Source organism: Plecotus auritus (assembly GCF_963455305.1).
Source record: "Plecotus auritus genome assembly, chromosome: 1".
Classification (NCBI taxonomy): domain Eukaryota; kingdom Metazoa; phylum Chordata; class Mammalia; order Chiroptera; family Vespertilionidae; genus Plecotus; species Plecotus auritus.
Window position 1 is genome coordinate 114,804,982 of NC_137770.1, and position 16,902 is coordinate 114,821,883.

Genomic DNA, 16,902 nt, shown 5'->3' on the forward strand with positions numbered 1-16,902 from the left:
CAGTCATTACAGACCCTGTCTGCAAGAGAAGGGCAACAGACCAGTCTTTAAATGCACTTCCCTGCCATATCTGCCAGCACTCCTCCCATCTACCCGCCACTCCAAAACCCTGGTCTGTCCCAGAAAATCCTATGACCTGCATACCCAAAGTCAGAGGCAGATCTGGACTTGAACTTGGGTCTCCTGACCTAGCATTTCTCTACTTTATGGAAGGCCTTTGGTGGCATGGGGACCCATTCTCTTTTGTCTGCCACGCTCACCACAATTCCACATTGATAAGTGCCTAACTTCAGATCACACCACACCAAAGCACCACCCAATTAGCTCCACAATAATACAGCCAAAGGATAGACTCAATAGGCAACAGAACCCCACTACAGTGAATCCACTCTGTGGAGTTAGCACCTGCACACAAAAGCTTATCTGCTGTAGTAACAGCCAGTCCTCACATCCAGTGAGCCTGAATGTCAATTCCATCCACTGGCACACCAATAACAATCAAGGCTCAACTACAACAGGAGGGCACACACAACCCACAAAGAGACACTCCTCCAGCACCTGACTCAGGTAAACAGGGAGTCTGCACCACTGGACTTCACAAGATAGCTACTACATAAGGCCACTCTGCCAGATCTCTTGAGGCAGCCAAAATGAAGAAACAAAAAAACATATCTTAAATAAAGGGACAGGACTAAACTCCAGAAAAAAAAAAAAGAAAAGAAAAAAACTAAACAAAATGGAAGCAAGCAATTTACCAGATATAGATTTCAAAACACTGGTTATAAAGATATTCAATGAACATTAAAAATCTAAAAAAAAAAGAAAGAAAAAACTAAATAAAATGGAAGCAAACAATCTACCAGATACATAGTTCAAAACAATGGTTATAAGGATGCTCAATGAACTTAGTGAGAACTTCAACAGCATAAAAAATGACATAGAAACCATAAAAAAGGACTAGTCAGAAATGAAGAACATGCTATTGGGTGACATCAGAGAAATAGTGGTGTGAGAGAGCCCATTCTCCTCTCCCCTTGAAATTTCAACATGTTAGCCAACTATAATTCAACAAAGAAATTCCTACTCAACACAGATGCACATCTGAGAGACTGTGCATTGATACATCTAAAGGTAGGCAACAGGGAATAGGTGGGGAGGTGAGAAGGGAGGACAGCACAGACACTTTACAGATGCAGCCCTGCAGCTGAAAGCTCATAGCTTGGCTGGTGGGGAAAGGGGAAAATCCAGTAGTAGCAGGCACATCCTTTAGCTGGGAGGAACAGAGACCTGTGGGGGAGGGGGCGGGCACCCAGTAGGTTGAGCAGCAAGGGAGTGAACAGTGTCTGAGTCAGCAGATGCCTGACAGAGCACAGGATTCTGCCATGTGACTCTCCACTGTGGGGCCAGCAGTGGTGCTTCAGACAAAGAAATGGAACCACAGAGCACTGCTGCCACTTGGACTCCCAAAACTCACCTTTCATTGCCCTTAGAGTTGCTCCTTCCAGGAGAATATTATCTGTAAACCAAGAGCTATTGCAGTAGAACCACTGTTTCCCTCTGTGACTGATCCCCAGGAGAGGTCCTTGGGGCAGAACCCCACAGAGGTCAGGGGTTGCCATTATGGTGAGGGCAAAACAAACCCCACACTCAAGCAGGGCAACTGTACTGGCTTACTGAAGCTGCAGAGGTTCAAAACTGGGAGATCACAGAAGTAAAAATTCTTGCAATTTAGTGCCATCTACCAGAAAATAGTAGAAAGATCTCTTCAGAGATAAGTGCATAAACAAAGGAGGACAGTGAATACCATGAATAACCACAGTAACAAGGATGACTAGGAAAAAAATGAAAAAAAATCTCCAGAAAGCAAGCTGGAACATATGGAGATATGGGATATAAATAACAGATTTCAATATTTCAGTTTTCAAAATACTCAATGAGATGCAAGAAAATACAGACAATTCAGTGCATCCAGAAAATAAATCAATGAGCAAAACAAGTACTTTATCAAAGAAATTGAAACTTTAAAAAACAACCAATCAGAACTTCTGGACATGAAACATAAAATTAAGTAGATTAAGAGTAAACTACTGGACACAGAAAACAGCCAAACAGATGGAGGAAAGAATTAGTGATACTGAATATAGGAATTAAGAAATGATGCAGAGGGAAGAAGAGAGAGCACTGAGCATAAAGAAAAATGAAAGAGCTCTACAATAACTATCTGGCTCCATCAGAAAAAGCAATATTGGAATTATAGGCATTGTGGAGGAGGAGGAGAGGGAGCATGGAACAGAGTCTATTCAAACTAATAGTGGATGAGAATTTCCCAAACCTATGGAAAGAACTAGATCCTCGAATCCAGGAAGTAAACAGAACACCTGGTTACCTCAATCCAAAGAGGCCTTCTCCAAGGCACTTGGTATTAAAGCTGTCAAAAGTTAATGACAAAAAAAAAAAAAAAAAAAAAAAAAAAAAAAAAAAAAAAAAAATCTCAAAATAGCCAGGGAAAAGAAGGAAGTGACCTACAAAGGAAAATCTATTAGAATTTCATCTGATTTCTCATTAGAAACTCTATAAGCCAGAAAAGTGTGGAACCAAATAGTCAAAAGTCTGATAGATGGAAATTACCAGCCACAAATAATATATCCAGCAAAATTGTCCTTTAAACATGAAGGATAAATAAAGATGTTCCCATACATACAGAAGCTTAAGGATTTTATCACCAGAAAATCTCCATTATAGGAAATACTCAAGGAAGTTATTCTACCTGAAACAAAGAACATAAGGTCACAACAATCTGACTAAGATCACCAAAAAACTTACAGCATAAAAAAGGATAATTTGTGACAAAAAAACTTAAAAGGGGCTGGGGTAAACGTCTGAAGTGGCAAAGGAGGATGAAGATCAGACACACTCAAAAGAAAAAAAAAGCTATGGTATATATGCAAGTAAATTTTTTATAAACCTAATGGTAACCTCACACAAAAATCCCCAAACAAGGACATACAGCGTAAAAAAAAAGAGGAAAAAAGTATGGAATACCACCAAGCAAAAACAACACACAGAAACACAAAGGAAAAGAATCAATGGAGGAGAAACCAAGATGGCGGCATAGGTAAGTACCTAAACTGCTGCCTCACACAACAATTTCAAAACTACAACCAAAAGACAGAATGGACATCATCCAGAACCACAGGAAAGCTGGCTGAGTGGAAATTCTACAACTAGAAGGAAAGAGAAAAGCTCATGGAGAATTGGAGGTACGGCAAAGGGTCTTTGTGCACGCAGAGAGGAAGGGCGGCTGAGAGCCTGGCTGACTTTCTCTGGTGGGAGGGGGAAGGAAGCCCCCAACTGCACTGAACCCCAGTCCCGACTGCACTGAACCCCAGTTCCGGGTGAAACCCTGTGGACCCAGGCTCATACAGGGGGAGTCTGGACTGTCAGGTAGAGAGAAAGGTACACGGAGACTTGGAGACCCGGGGGAGACCCAGGGGAGCCCCGGCAGGTAGGGGTCTGGAGGCACGCATGCCAGTGCGCACAAAGACTGTGGAGGTTGCCACAGGCTTTCCCTAGCAGAAGGGAGTTGGAAGCTCCTGACTGCACTGAACCCCAGTTCTGACTGCACTGAACCCCAGTTCCAGGTGAGCCCCTGGGGACCCACGCTCTTGCGGGGGGAATCTGGACTCTTGGGTGGAGACTTGGGAGCCAGGGAAGGCAGAGGTCTGGAGGCACACGCACACAAGGGCAGGGCTGACGGGAAGCCAAGACTGTCTGCTCCGCCCTGAGACTCCACCCCATCCAAGCTGAGCACAGAGGCTTTTGCAATTTGGCAAGTCTATTCCTATAGGCTGCCTCCAGCCCCGAACTTCTCCCCGCGTAGACACAGCTGATCCTCACAGCCAACTGGCCAGGAGGTCAATTCCTCCCAGTGATACCAACAACAATCAAGACTTAACTACAACAAGGCTGTACACACAGTCCACAAAGGGGTGCATCAAGAGTGTCCACCTCAGGTTAACTGGGGAGGCCGACCCACTGGGCCATATAGGAAACCTAGCACACAAATCTACCCTACCAACTCAGGGAATCAGTGAAAATGCGGCGACAAAGAAACAGATCACAAACTAAAGAAATGGAGGAAAACAAACTACTGGATATAGAATTCAAAACCACGGTTATAAGGCTTTTCAAGAATATCCTAGAAAAGGCCGATAAATATAACGAGACCCTCGAAGATATGAAAAAGGACCAACTAGAAATTAAACATACACTGACTGAAATAAAAAATATTATACAGATACCCAACAACAGACTAGAGGAACGCAAGAATCAAGTCAAAGAACTGAAATACAAACAAGCAAAAAACACTCAACCGAAAAAGTAAAAGGAAAAAAGAATCCAAAAAGTTGAAGACAGTGTAAGAAGCCTCTGGGACAACTTCAAGCGTACCAACATCAGAATTATGGGGGTGCCAGAAGAAGAGAGAGATCAAGATACTAAAAACCTATTTGAATAAATAATGACTGAAAATTTCCCCACCTGGTGAAAGAAATAGACTTACAAGTCCAGGAAGCGCACAGAACCCCAAACAAAAGAAATCCAAAGAGGACTACACCAAGACACATCATAATTAAAATGCCAAGAGCAAAGGACAAAGATAGAAAGAATATTAAAAGCAGCAAGAGAAAAACAGTTAATTACCTGCAAGGGAGCACCCATACGATTGTCAGCTGATTTCTCAACAGAAACCATGCAGGCCAGACGGGAATGGCAAGAAATTTTCTTTCTTTCTTTTTTTTTTTTTTTTTGGTGTGTGTGTGTGTGTGTGTGTGTGTGTTGAATGAATAATGGCATACATTGTTTATTAAGGGTTTTTACATGTATTGTTTCCCACCTCTTGTGTTAGTGCTTTCTTTTTTTTAAATAAATCTTTATTATTCAGATTATTACAGGTGTTCCTCTTTTTTTCCCCCATAGCTCCCTCTACCTGATTCCCCACCCCACCCCATGCCCTTACCCCCCGCCACTGTCTTCATCCATAGGTGTAAGCTTTTTGTCCAATCTCTTCCCACACTCCTCACACTCCCTTCCCCTGGAGCATTGTCAGTCCACTCCCTTTCTATGTCCCTGATTCTATTATATTCACCAGTCCATTCTGTTCTTCAGATTTTTTATTCACTTGATTTTTAGATTCACTTGTTGGTAGGTATGTATTTGATGTCATTTTGTTGTTCATAATTTTTATCTTTACCTTTTTCTTCTTCTTCCTCTTCTTAAAGAATACCCTTCAGCATTTCATGTAATCCTGGTTTGGTGGTGATGAACTCCTTTAGCTTTTTCTTGTCCGTGAAGCTCTTTATCTGACCTTCAACTCTGAATGATAGCTTTGCTGGGTAGAGTAATTTTGGTTGTAGGTTCTTGCTGTTCATCACTTTGAATATTTCTTGCCACTCCCTTCTGGCCTGCATAGTTTCTGCCGAGAAATCAGCTGACAGTCGTATGGGTGCTCCCTTGTAGATAACTAACCGTTTTTCTCTTGCCGCTTTCAAGATTCTCTCTTTGTCTTTTGCCCTTGGCATTTTAATTATGATGTGTCTTGGTGTGGTCCTCTTTGGATTCCTCTTGTATGGGGTTCTGTGTGCTTCCTGAACTTGAAAGTCTATTTCTTTCACCAGGTTGGGAAAGTTTTCTGTCATTATTTCTTCTAATAGGTTTTCAATATTTTGCTCTCTCTCTTCTTCTGGCACCCCAATAATTCGGATGTTGGTACACTTAAAGTTGTCCCAGAGGCTCCTTACACTATCTTCATATTTTTGGATTTTTTCTTTTTGTTTTTCAGGTTGGGCGTTTTTTGTTTCCTCATATTTCAGATATTTGGTTTGATTCTTGGGGTACGTTGATCTACAGTTGAGTTTCTGTATATTCTTTATTTCAGACAGTGTATGCTTAATTTCTGACTGGTCCTTTTTCATTTTTTTGGCATTCTCATTAAGATCCTTAAAGGTCTCACTAAGTTCCTCAGCGGTTTTTAGAAGATTCTTGAGTGACCTTATAAATGTGGTTCTGAACTCTGTGTCGTCCAGTAGTTTGCTTTCCTCCATTTCTTTCATTCGTGACATGTTTTTTTGTCTCCGCATTTTGCTGCTTCCTTGTGTTGATGGAGTGGCTTTGTGTGGTAGGTGACCTATAGGGGCCAGTAGCTCAGCCTCCCCAATCACCTGAAGTGGACGCCTTTGGTACACCCCTTTGTGGGCTGAGTGCAAAGTCTTGGTGTAGTTAAGCCTTGATTGCTGTTGGTACACTGGGAAGAATTGACCTCCAGGCCAATTGGCTGTGAGGACCTGCTGTGTCTATAATGGAAGAACTGCTGCGCTGGAGACACGCTTATGGTGCAGGACTTGTTTCAGTGGGGCTTTGGTGCTCACTGAGTCTGCCTCTTGAATGTGTCACTTATGGATGTGAGAAGTTGAAATCTGGTGTCTCACACTGACTACTAGGTACACTGGCTTCTGGATCTCCAATGGGGTGCAGGTCAGCTACTGTCTGAGGCCACCCAGCAGGTGCTACAGCGAGAACTACAGTTTTCTCCTCTTTGCTTGGGGTTTGGAGGTTTTGGAGTTGTCTGACCCGGGCTGCAAGTTTTCTAGGTTAAGCTGCGATAGGGCAGGTCATTCATATGCTAAAGCTGCTGCTTGGAGCTTGGGTGGGTTTGTAGATTGTGCGGGGTGAGGTCTCAGGGTGTGACTAGGCTAAGGCGTGGCAAACAGCGATGGCTGCCAGTTAGCCGGCTCTGCGTCTCAGATGGAGTCCCCATGTCCCGCACCCCAGCCCAGTAAACAATTATTCCTGCGCACAGCCCTGCAAGCAAGCCTCCCTCACTTTCCGACCCCACGGCAGACAGTCCAGCTTCTCCCCGTAGGAGTTTGGGTCCCCCGCGTCTCCCCAGAAACTGGAGTTCAGAGTAATCGGGAGCTTGTCTCCCTTCGGGTTGAAAAAAGCAGCGCTCCCAGGCGCCCATGGCCAGCCCGATATGCACGCCTCCGTACCTCAGCTTTTCAGCGCTTATGCACCCCTCAAAGCTGTTTGCTCTTTCCTTCTAGTTGTAGAACTTCCACTCAGCCAGCTTTCCCGTGGTTCTGGATGATAGATGTTTTGTCTTTTAGTTGTAGTTTTGAAATTGTTGTGCGAGGCAGCAGTTTAGGTGTTTACCTACGCCGCCATCTTGGATCCTCCACTCTGTTAGTCAAGAAATTTTCCAAGTGATGAATAGCAAGAACCTACAACCAAGATTACTCTACCCAGCAAAGCTATCATTCAGAATTGAAGGGCAGATAAAGAGCTTCACAGATAAGAAAAAGCTAAAGGAGTTCATCACCACCAAACCAGTATTATATGAAATGCTGAAAGATATTCTTTAAGAAGAGGAAGAAGAATATAAAAATTATGAACAACAAATACATATCTATCAACAAGTGAACCTAAAAATCAAGTGAATTAAAAACCTGAGGAACAGAATAATCTGGTGAATATAATAGAATCAGGGGCATAGAAAGGGAGTGGACTGACAATTCTCGGGGGGAAAGGGGTGTGGGGGGTGCAGGAAGAGGCTGGACAAAAATCGTACACCTATGGATGAGGACAGTCGGGGGGAGGTAAGGGCAGAAGGTGGGATGGGAACCGGGTGGAGGGGAACTATGGGGGGAAAAAGGAGAAACAATTGTAATAATCTGAATAAAGATTGATTTTTTTAAAAAAAAAGAATCAATGGAGGCACACAGCTACCAAAAAACCAAAAGACAAAATGGCTATAAAAAATCCTCGTACATCAATAATTACCCTAAGTGTAAATGGTATGAATTCAACAATAAAGAGGCACAGAGTAACAGAGTGGATAAATAAACAAACAAAAACACCAATCCTATTCTGCCTACAAGAGACACATCTAAGCTGTAAAGACAAAGGTAAATTCAAAGTAAAAGGGTGAAAAATCATTCTCCATGCAAATAGCATCCATAGAAAAGCAGGTGTAGCCATCTTATATCTAACAACAATAGATTTCATAATAACAAAGATAACAAGAGACAAAGATGGACACTTTATAATGATCAAGAAAATATAACACTTCTTAATATTTTTGCATACAACCAGGGAACAACAAAAATAGCTACTCACAGAATTAAAGGGAGAAACAAATCAAAACACAATCATAGTTGGGGACCTTAATACTCCACTGACAGCTCTAGACAGATCAACCAAACAGAAAATCAATAAAGAAATATCAGCCTTGAGGAGCGAGATGGTGAGTGTGTGGAGGCTGAGTGCCGGAGGAGGCCGAGCACTTTCCTCCAAAACCCAGTGGTCAGACCTGCTCAAATCTCAGCATTTCTCCAGGACCAACCAACGCCAGGATGGTGTGGAATACAGCACATTCACCTGTCACCAGCCGCCATTCTGACTGGTGAGAGGGTTGTCAGTGTTTTGCTCCTGGGCCTACTTCCAGCTGTGTATTTGAATCCTTCCTCTGCTGCAGTCCTCTCTCTGCATAGTCATAGGCGCTTTGGAAAAGTTGTTACTATGTTCAAAAGGACATATTGCTGCCCTGACTTGTTTGGCTCAGTGGATAGGGTGTCGGCCTGTAGACTCAAGGGTCCCAGGTTCGATTCCGATCAAGGGCATATACCTTGGTTGCGGGCACATCCTCAATAGGGGGCGTGCAGGAGGCAGCTGATCCATGTTTCTCTCTCATCAATGTTTCTAATTCTCTATCCCTCTCCCTTCCTCTCTGTAAAAAATCAATAATATATATATATATATATATATATATATATATATATATATATATATACATATATATATATATATATATATATATATATATATATATTTTAAAAAAGGATGTATTGCAGAAAGCTGCAGAGGCAGGCCTCTTGGCAGTCTCGGCTTTCACCTTTGCTAACCTTTATTATTTCAACTATCATGATGTGGGCATCTGCAAAGCTACTGCCATGCTGTGGAAGCTCTGACCTTCTTGACTTAATACCTTGAAAATTGATTGTACACCTCTTTGCCTCTGCTCTGTCATGCCATTCATCTCACAATAAGGAGGAAATAACAGATAAGTCCACTGGTGAGATAAATCTCTTCTCCTAATCACCTGGCTAGTTTTAGAATTTAATCTGTGAGGAAAAGGTTTGAGAGGAATTGTATCCAAGAAATTGTGAGACAGAGTTCCACATTCTGGAGAGTGAATGAGGTTGTGCTCCAGCTTCTCAAGACTCACAATGTAACTGAACATTATATATGAGCTTTTGCATTTTAATTTACCAAACTCTTAAAGGGAATTCAGCTTTATTACTATCAATACCCAATCAAACTTCTATATTTATCTTAGGAGCTATGGAGAAAGGAAAAACTATCAATTCATAAGTGAAGACTGCAGAAACTTGTGCAGCACTTAATGTTTGAAAACTTCCCCCCTTTGTTTTGTTGCTACCAGTCACTGGTGGTTATATGTCTTTGGGAAACTTTAAAGTTAGGAAATACTGATATTTCACATTACTAATGTCTAAATCCTGGGAAAAAGAGCCTGGAGAACTTCTGAATATAGAGAAGTTCCATGCAGGGAAGAGGTACCCCCTATAGAGGTATCAAAATATTACATGTTCTAAACTGAGACCTAACTCCTCATGCAAACAAATGAAACTGGATTACAGTTTGTCCCCATGTGCAAAAATTAATTCAAAATGGATCTAAGACCTAAATATAAGACCAGAAACAATAAGTTACATAGAAGAAAATATAGTACCAAATTTATTGATCTTGGTCATAGAGAACATTTTATGAACTTGACCCCGAAGGCAAGGGAAATAAAGGCAAAAATAAACTATATCAAACTAAAAAGCTTCTGCACAGCAAAAGAAACTGACAACAAAACAAAGAAGCAGCCAACCAGATGGGAGATGATATTTGTAAACAGTAGCTCTGACAAAAGTTTAACTTCCAAAATATATAAAGAACTCATAAAACTCAACACCAAACAAACCAACAACCCAATTAAAAAGTGGGCAGAGAACCTGAACAGACACCTTTCCCAAGAAGACATATGTTCAGCCAATAGATATATGAAATATGTTCAACCTCACTGGCAATTAGGGAAATGCAAATCAAAACTATAATGAGATACTACCTCATACCTGTTAGAGTGGCCATTATCAAATAAACAAGCAATAACAAGTATTGGAAAAGTTGTGGAAAGGGGGAATCCACATCCACTATTGGTGGGAATGTACACTGGTACAACCACTTTTTGGAAAGCAGTGTGGTGATTCCTAAAAAAAATTGAAAATACAACTACCATACAACCCAGCAATTACTCTCCTGGGTGTATACCCAAAAAACTCGAAAACATGTATTCGCAAAGATATATGCACCCCTATGTTTACTGCAGCATCATTCATGGTGGCCAAGATATGGAAACAACTAAAGTGTTCCTTGATAGAGCACTGGAAAAAGAAGATGTGGTACACATACACAATGGAATACTACTCAGCCATAAGAAATAGTGCCATTTGCAACAACATGTGTGGACTTTGAAAACATTATGCTAAGTGAAGTAAGTCAGTCAAAAAAAGCTAAGAACCATATTATTTTATTCATATCTCTCTATATAAAACCCTAATATGCAAATAGACCGAACAGTGGAACAACTGAACAACCAGTCGCTATGATGTGCACTGACCACCAGGGGGCATGCGCAGAACATGGTGGGCACTGGCAGCAGGTGGCAGAGCACAGAACATGGTGGGCATCCACTGCAGCAGGATGGTGAGCGGGGCTCGCTGTCATCAGGGTGAGCCTCTGGTGGTTACTGAAAATTCTTTGCTCCCACATGCCGCATTTCTGCCCAGCGCCCACACCTGATGCTGGTGCCGGCTCCACTCGTACCCACTGCTGGTGCCCGGCACTGGCCCCGATCACTCGATGCCATTAGCAGGTGCAAGCGGCAGCTGCCTGCCCCAATCGCCCCTCAGGGCTTCTCCACTTCCCCCTGCTCCTGAGGGGTGATCAAGGCCAGCAGCCACCTCTTGCACCTGCTGCCGGCACTGGAGCCGCTGCTCACATCCACTGCCAGTGCCGGCACCAGCCCCACTTGCACCCACAGCTGGTGCTGGAGCCACCACTCACACCTGCTGCTGGCCAATCACTCAGTGCTGTTAGTGAGTGCGAGTGGCAGCTGCTGGCCTTTATCGCCCCTGAGGGCTTCTCAACCTCCCCTTGCTCCTGAGGGGTGATTGGGGCAGCAGCTGCCACTGGTACCTGCTGACTGCATCAGCCCTGCTTGCACCCACTGCTGGCACCAGCCCCAATTGCTCCACACAATCAGTGGGTGCAAGCAGGCCCAGCACCATCAACAAGTGGGAGCAGTGGCAGTGGGAGCAGGGCTGCCAGCAGAGAGGGGACCAGGGGCTGTGGCAGGAGGGGCCAGGTGGGGGCACAGAGGATGATCCAAGACCCACCCCTGTGCCCACCGCAGCCTCACAGCCCACAGTTCCTTTCAAGGTGTACGAATTTGTGCACTGGGTCCCTAGTGTGGGATATAAAACTGAAACTCATAAACACAAACAGCAATGTGGTGGTTGCCAGAAGGAAAGGGAAAAGGGAGAAGAGGGTCCTAATATATGGTGACAGGAGAAGATTTGACTTTGGGTGGTGAGCACATGGTGCAATATACATGTCTTGTAACATAGAAACCCACACCTGAAACCTGTATGTTCATGTTGACCAATGCCACCCCAATAAATTTAATTTTAAAAAAGAAGAAGAAATGAAGAATACAATATCTGAAATGAAGGATACACGGGAGGGAATCAACAATAGATTAGAAGAAGTAGAGGATTAAACCAGTGATTTGGAAGACAAGTTAGCAGAAAACACCCAATCAGAGCAGCAAAAAGAAAATAATTTTTTTAAAATGAGGGTAGTTTTAGGGACCTCTTGAACAACATCAAGTTTAACAGCACCCGTATCATAGGGGTACCAGAAGAAGGAGAGAGAGAGCAAGGAATTGAAAACCTATTTGAAGAAATGATGAAGGGATTCCAAGATGGCTGCAGAGTAGGTGGAAGCTACACTCACCTGCTCCCAGCCCCAACCAGATTTATAACTATATTATAAAGCATTCAACCTGAATAATCAACTAAAGGCTAGCTGAACTGAAATATTTTTTTAAATATATTTTATTGATTTTTTACAGAGAGGAAGGAAGAGGGATAGATAGTCAGAAACATCGATGAGAGAGAAACATCGATCAGCTGCCTCTTGCACACCTCCTACTGGGGATGTGCCCGCAACCAAGTTACATGCCCTTGACCGGAATCGAACCTGGGACCCTTCAGTCCGCAGGCTGACACTCTATCCACTGAGCCAAACCGGTTTTGGCATGAACTGAAATATTATAACCAAGGATTTACAGAAGAAGCCACATAGAGACTGGTAAGAAAGGCAAAGATGCAGGAATGACTAGCCCCTGTGCCCAGGTATGGTGGCTAAGGAGCAGGAAGGATATCATGACTACAAAACTCCCTTTCCCCAGAAGCATGAGGTCTCAACTCCATGCAAGTATCCCAACCCAGAATAACAGTGACAGGAAGCTGCATTGGCTGGTGAAAATCAGTGGGGATTCTGTCTGCTTGGGTGACCCAGATGCCACCTTCCCAGGCACCAGCACTCCTATTGTTATAGCACCAGCTTGTGGAGTGCACTGCATAGTCCCCAACACTGCTATATTTGAGTCCTGTGGAGGGGTCTGCTGGCTGCACCCAGCAGTGACTTTTGGCGCCCGCCTTTTCTGGAGAACCTCTTGGTGGAGACTCAGTGACTAAATTGTGTGGTTTTAGGAGGTCTGGTCGCCCACATCTCAAGTGCGTATCTGGTGCCCTTCTCCCCACCTGTTGAACCACTTGACAGGTCCCATCCTGCTGAGTTCAGCCAGCAGAGACACCAGAGTGTTGCACAGAGCTAGGACTTTTATTTATTTATTTGTTGTTTGTTTATTTATTTATTTATTTATTTATTTTGTGTGCTGTTCCCGGAGGTACTGCAATGCCAGGTTAATGCATGGAGTGGATGGAGCAAGCTCCTATTCCATCTCTCTGCCCCCAAAATCTATTTAATATATTGTCCTCAGATAAAGGACATATCAGATATTAAACTGATAAGAATAGATACTACACCTTATCTTAGCCAAAAGGGCTGAGAAGCGATGAGAGCTGGAACTTTTAGAGAATGTCCCCCAGGAAGCTTTTATTCAGGAACCAGATGGACACTGTTGAGTTGTATGGCTACATTATGGGGGGAAGGACACTCCTATCTCCTCAGCCATCTCAGCCCAGGGTACCCTGGGAAGGAAAAGAATTACCCATCCTCTCCTACAGGCTTGCGGACACCCCTCCCCCTCCAAAGGATATACCAATTCCTGGATATCCTGCCCCACTTGGCTCAGTTCCACAGGGTGAAGGGAAAACAGCTCAGAGCTGGAACACTCAAAGTGTGAGCCCCTTGCAGGCTATTGTCTGGGACTATGATGAAGTACTTAGCCACCTCCTCTGAGCTGGGCTAGCACCACCCCCAATGGAAGACTCTTTTAATTTGTCCCCCTGAGCTCGGGGCTGCTAAGCTTATTCCTGCAGAGGGGATGGCTGGCTGCACCCAACTGAAACTGCAGCACACTCCTCCTGGGGGAACTAGAGTTGGAGAATCTGGCAGAAACTCAGGGCTTTGGCTCTGGAGTAGGGGCTACTTTCCTCTCATTGAGCAATTAACTGAGTGACCCCTAATTAGGGAACTCTCTAGACCTATCCTCCTGACCCCAGTTGCTCCACCCTACTGAGCTCACAACCTGTGGAATGGTCTGTGGTTCACAATCAGCCTGGGTGCACTCTATAGTCTTTCTTCAGAATGCTCTAGAGCAGCCGTGGGCAAACTACGGCCCACGGGCCAGATCTGGCCCGTTCGGCTGTTCTATCCGGCCCGCGGAGCCGAAAGAGCAGAGGGTTCTCTTGCTCTCCCCTCCGCTCCTTTACTTTGAATTTATATTAGTTCACACAAACACTCCATCCGTGCTTTTGTCCCGGCCCTCCGGTCCAGTTTAAGAACCCATTGTGGCCCTCGAGTCAAAAAGTTTGCCCACCCCTGCTCTAGAGGAAGACCAGGCAACCTCAAGGGGAGGCAGAGCAACTGGTTCACCTGGAGGCAGACCACAGGGAGCCTTGGTTCTTTTACAGATCTGACTGCAGTTCTAAGCTGGAGGAAGCCAATCCTTATACACAGACTGGCTCTTCCCACACACACCCAGGCCCCGTACATGCAGCCACGGTGAACAGTGTGGTAGCTACAGACAAGTAGTCCAAGGCAGATTACATACAACTTCTGACATTGCCTTGTACCTAAATCCTGCCCAAGTTGATCCAGAACCAACACAACCAGTGTTGGGCTTCAGACCACACCAGGGCTTGACCCAACTAGCCATACAAGTGGCATACCCAAAGGGGGATTCTAGCAGGCACCAGATCCCACTGGGAACAACTCTGCCTCAGGGGGAAGTCCCTGCACAGTGTCTCATACACAATGCTCAAGGTTTACTCTTATAGTCAGCCAGCCTGAAGGGTTAACTTGACCCATGAAAGGACCAGCAGCATTAAAGATTCAACTACAATAGGAGGGTGCACATAACCCACAAGAAACATTTCTGGAGCATGAAGCTTAGGTTACCTAAAAGATTGTGCTACAAGATCTTTTCACCATAAAGCCATCATAACAACTTTGGAAGTCATAGCAGGTCTACCTAATACACAGAGACAAAATGAAGAGACAAAGAAATATGTCCCAAATGAAAGAACAAGAGAAATCCCAGAAAAGAATTCAATAAAATGGAAACAACCAATCAGATGCAGAATTAAAACAATGGTTATAGGGCTGCTGGCACTGTTTGCTCTGGTTCTGTGCTCAGCTGAGGCGGCCAGGCCCACAATGAATGGCTTAAGCAGCTGCCGCTGCTGCTGAGGCAGAGGCCATGGAGGCAGAGGCCGAGGCCCCGGTGCAAGGGGTTGCGCCCTGAGCCCAGGTCCAGCCCCAGCTGCCTCTGCCGAGTCTGCCAGCAGCCTCCAGAGCGCGACCACGGTGCAGCTGCCACCATGGCCCAGACCCTGCAGATGGAGATCCCGAACTTTGGCAACAGCCTTCTGGAGTGTCTGAATGAGCAGCAGCTTCAGGGCCTGTACTGTGATGTGTCAGTGGTGGTCAAGGCCATGCCTTCAAAGCCCACTGGGCTATACTGGCTGCTAGCAGCTCCTACTTCCAGGACCTGTTCAACAGCAGCTGGAGTGCTGTGGTAGAGCTGCTGGCAGCTGTGCAGCTCCAGTCCTTCCAACAAATCCTCAGCTTTTGCTACACGGGCCGGCTGAGCATGAATATGGGGGACCAGTTCTTGCTCATGTACACGACTGGCTTCCTGCAGATCCAGGAGATCATGGAGAAGGGCACTGAGTTCTTCCTCAAGGTGAGCTCTCCCAGCAGCGACTCCCAGGGCCTACATGCCGAGGAGGCTCCATCTTCCGAGCCCCAGAGCCCTGTGGCTCAGACATCGAGCTGGACGGCCTGCAGCACCCTGTTGCCCCTGGTGTCCCGTGTCAAGACAGAGCAGCAAGAGTCGGACTCTGTGCAGTGGATGCCTGTGGCTAAGCGGCTGTGGGACAGCAGCCACAAGGAGGCCGGGGTTGGCGGCAATGGTAGCTGAAAGATGGCTAGGTTCTCCACATTGGACCTGGCCGCCAACTGGCCATTTCAGCAGGCCTTGGCTGCTGTGGCAGCAGCGGCAACAGGGGGTGTGGTGAGCGGGCCCAGCATGTACCTCGAGCGCCTATACTAGCGACAGCCCGGGCTCCTGTCACAATGAGGAGGACAAGAAGGAGGATGAGGACGAGGAGGGCACAGACCAGCAATACCAGCAGATCTGCAACATGTACACCATGTATAGCATGATGAATGTCGGCCAAAGTGCCGAGAAGGTGGAGGCCCTCCCTGAGCAGGTGACCCCTGAATCCAGGAATCGCATCCATGTGCGGCAAGACTTGGTGTCTCTCCCAGCCGAGCTCATCAACCAGATCGGTAACCTCTGCCACCCCAAGCTCTATGATGAGGGCGACCCCTCTGAGAAGCTAGAGCTGGTGACTGGCACCAATGTGTACATCACAAGGGCACAGCTCATGAACTGCCATGTCACTGCAGGCACACGACTCGGCACAAGGTCCTGCTGCAGCACCTCCTGGCCCCCTTCTTTGACCAGAACACACTGGCTAACAGCTGTGGCACTGGCACCCACTCTTCCACCAATGACCCCAGACGCAAACTGCTGGACAGTCGCGTCCTCCATGCTGTCAAGTACTACTGCCAGAACTTTGCTCCAAACTTCAAGGAGAGCGAAATGAATGCCATTGTGGGCGATATGTGCACCAATGCCTGCCGCGTCCTGGGGAAGAGCTGGGTTCCCAAGGAGAAGCCACCTGAGGGTGATACCTATGGTATACCACCTTCATCAGTGACACAGGCAAGCTGGAGCCGGACATGATGGGCATGGAGCACAGCTTTGAAACAGCCAGCCATGATGGCGAGGCTGGCCTCTCAGCCGAGGCCCTCCAGTAACCCCCACCAAGCCCTCCAGGACGCCATCACACTCCCCCTCCTGTCACCCACCCACCTACCATCTGTCTGTCCCTCCCCAGGACCCACAGGGTGTGCTGCATGCTCCAGCCCCTCGGCCTCCCGTCCCACCCTGACCCCAATCCGAGTGGGCTGGGAGAGAGTGGCAGTGGCCTTCTCTCTCTCACACACACTCGTGCACAGTCA

General features: G+C 45.8%; 2 pseudogenes across 2 annotated transcripts; both read left to right on the forward strand.

Moving 5' to 3' along the window:
- Positions 1-8,296: 8,296 nt before the first annotated feature.
- On the forward strand, positions 8,297-9,023 carry LOC308240863 (succinate dehydrogenase [ubiquinone] cytochrome b small subunit, mitochondrial-like; annotated as a pseudogene). Its single transcript has 2 exons — positions 8,297-8,458; positions 8,935-9,023. The product of its transcript is annotated as a succinate dehydrogenase [ubiquinone] cytochrome b small subunit, mitochondrial-like (transcript).
- Positions 9,024-15,191: 6,168 nt separating this feature from the next.
- On the forward strand, positions 15,192-16,698 carry LOC308248083 (nucleus accumbens-associated protein 1-like; annotated as a pseudogene). The gene has a single exon. The product of its transcript is annotated as a nucleus accumbens-associated protein 1-like (transcript).
- The last annotated feature ends 204 nt before the right edge of the window (positions 16,699-16,902 follow it).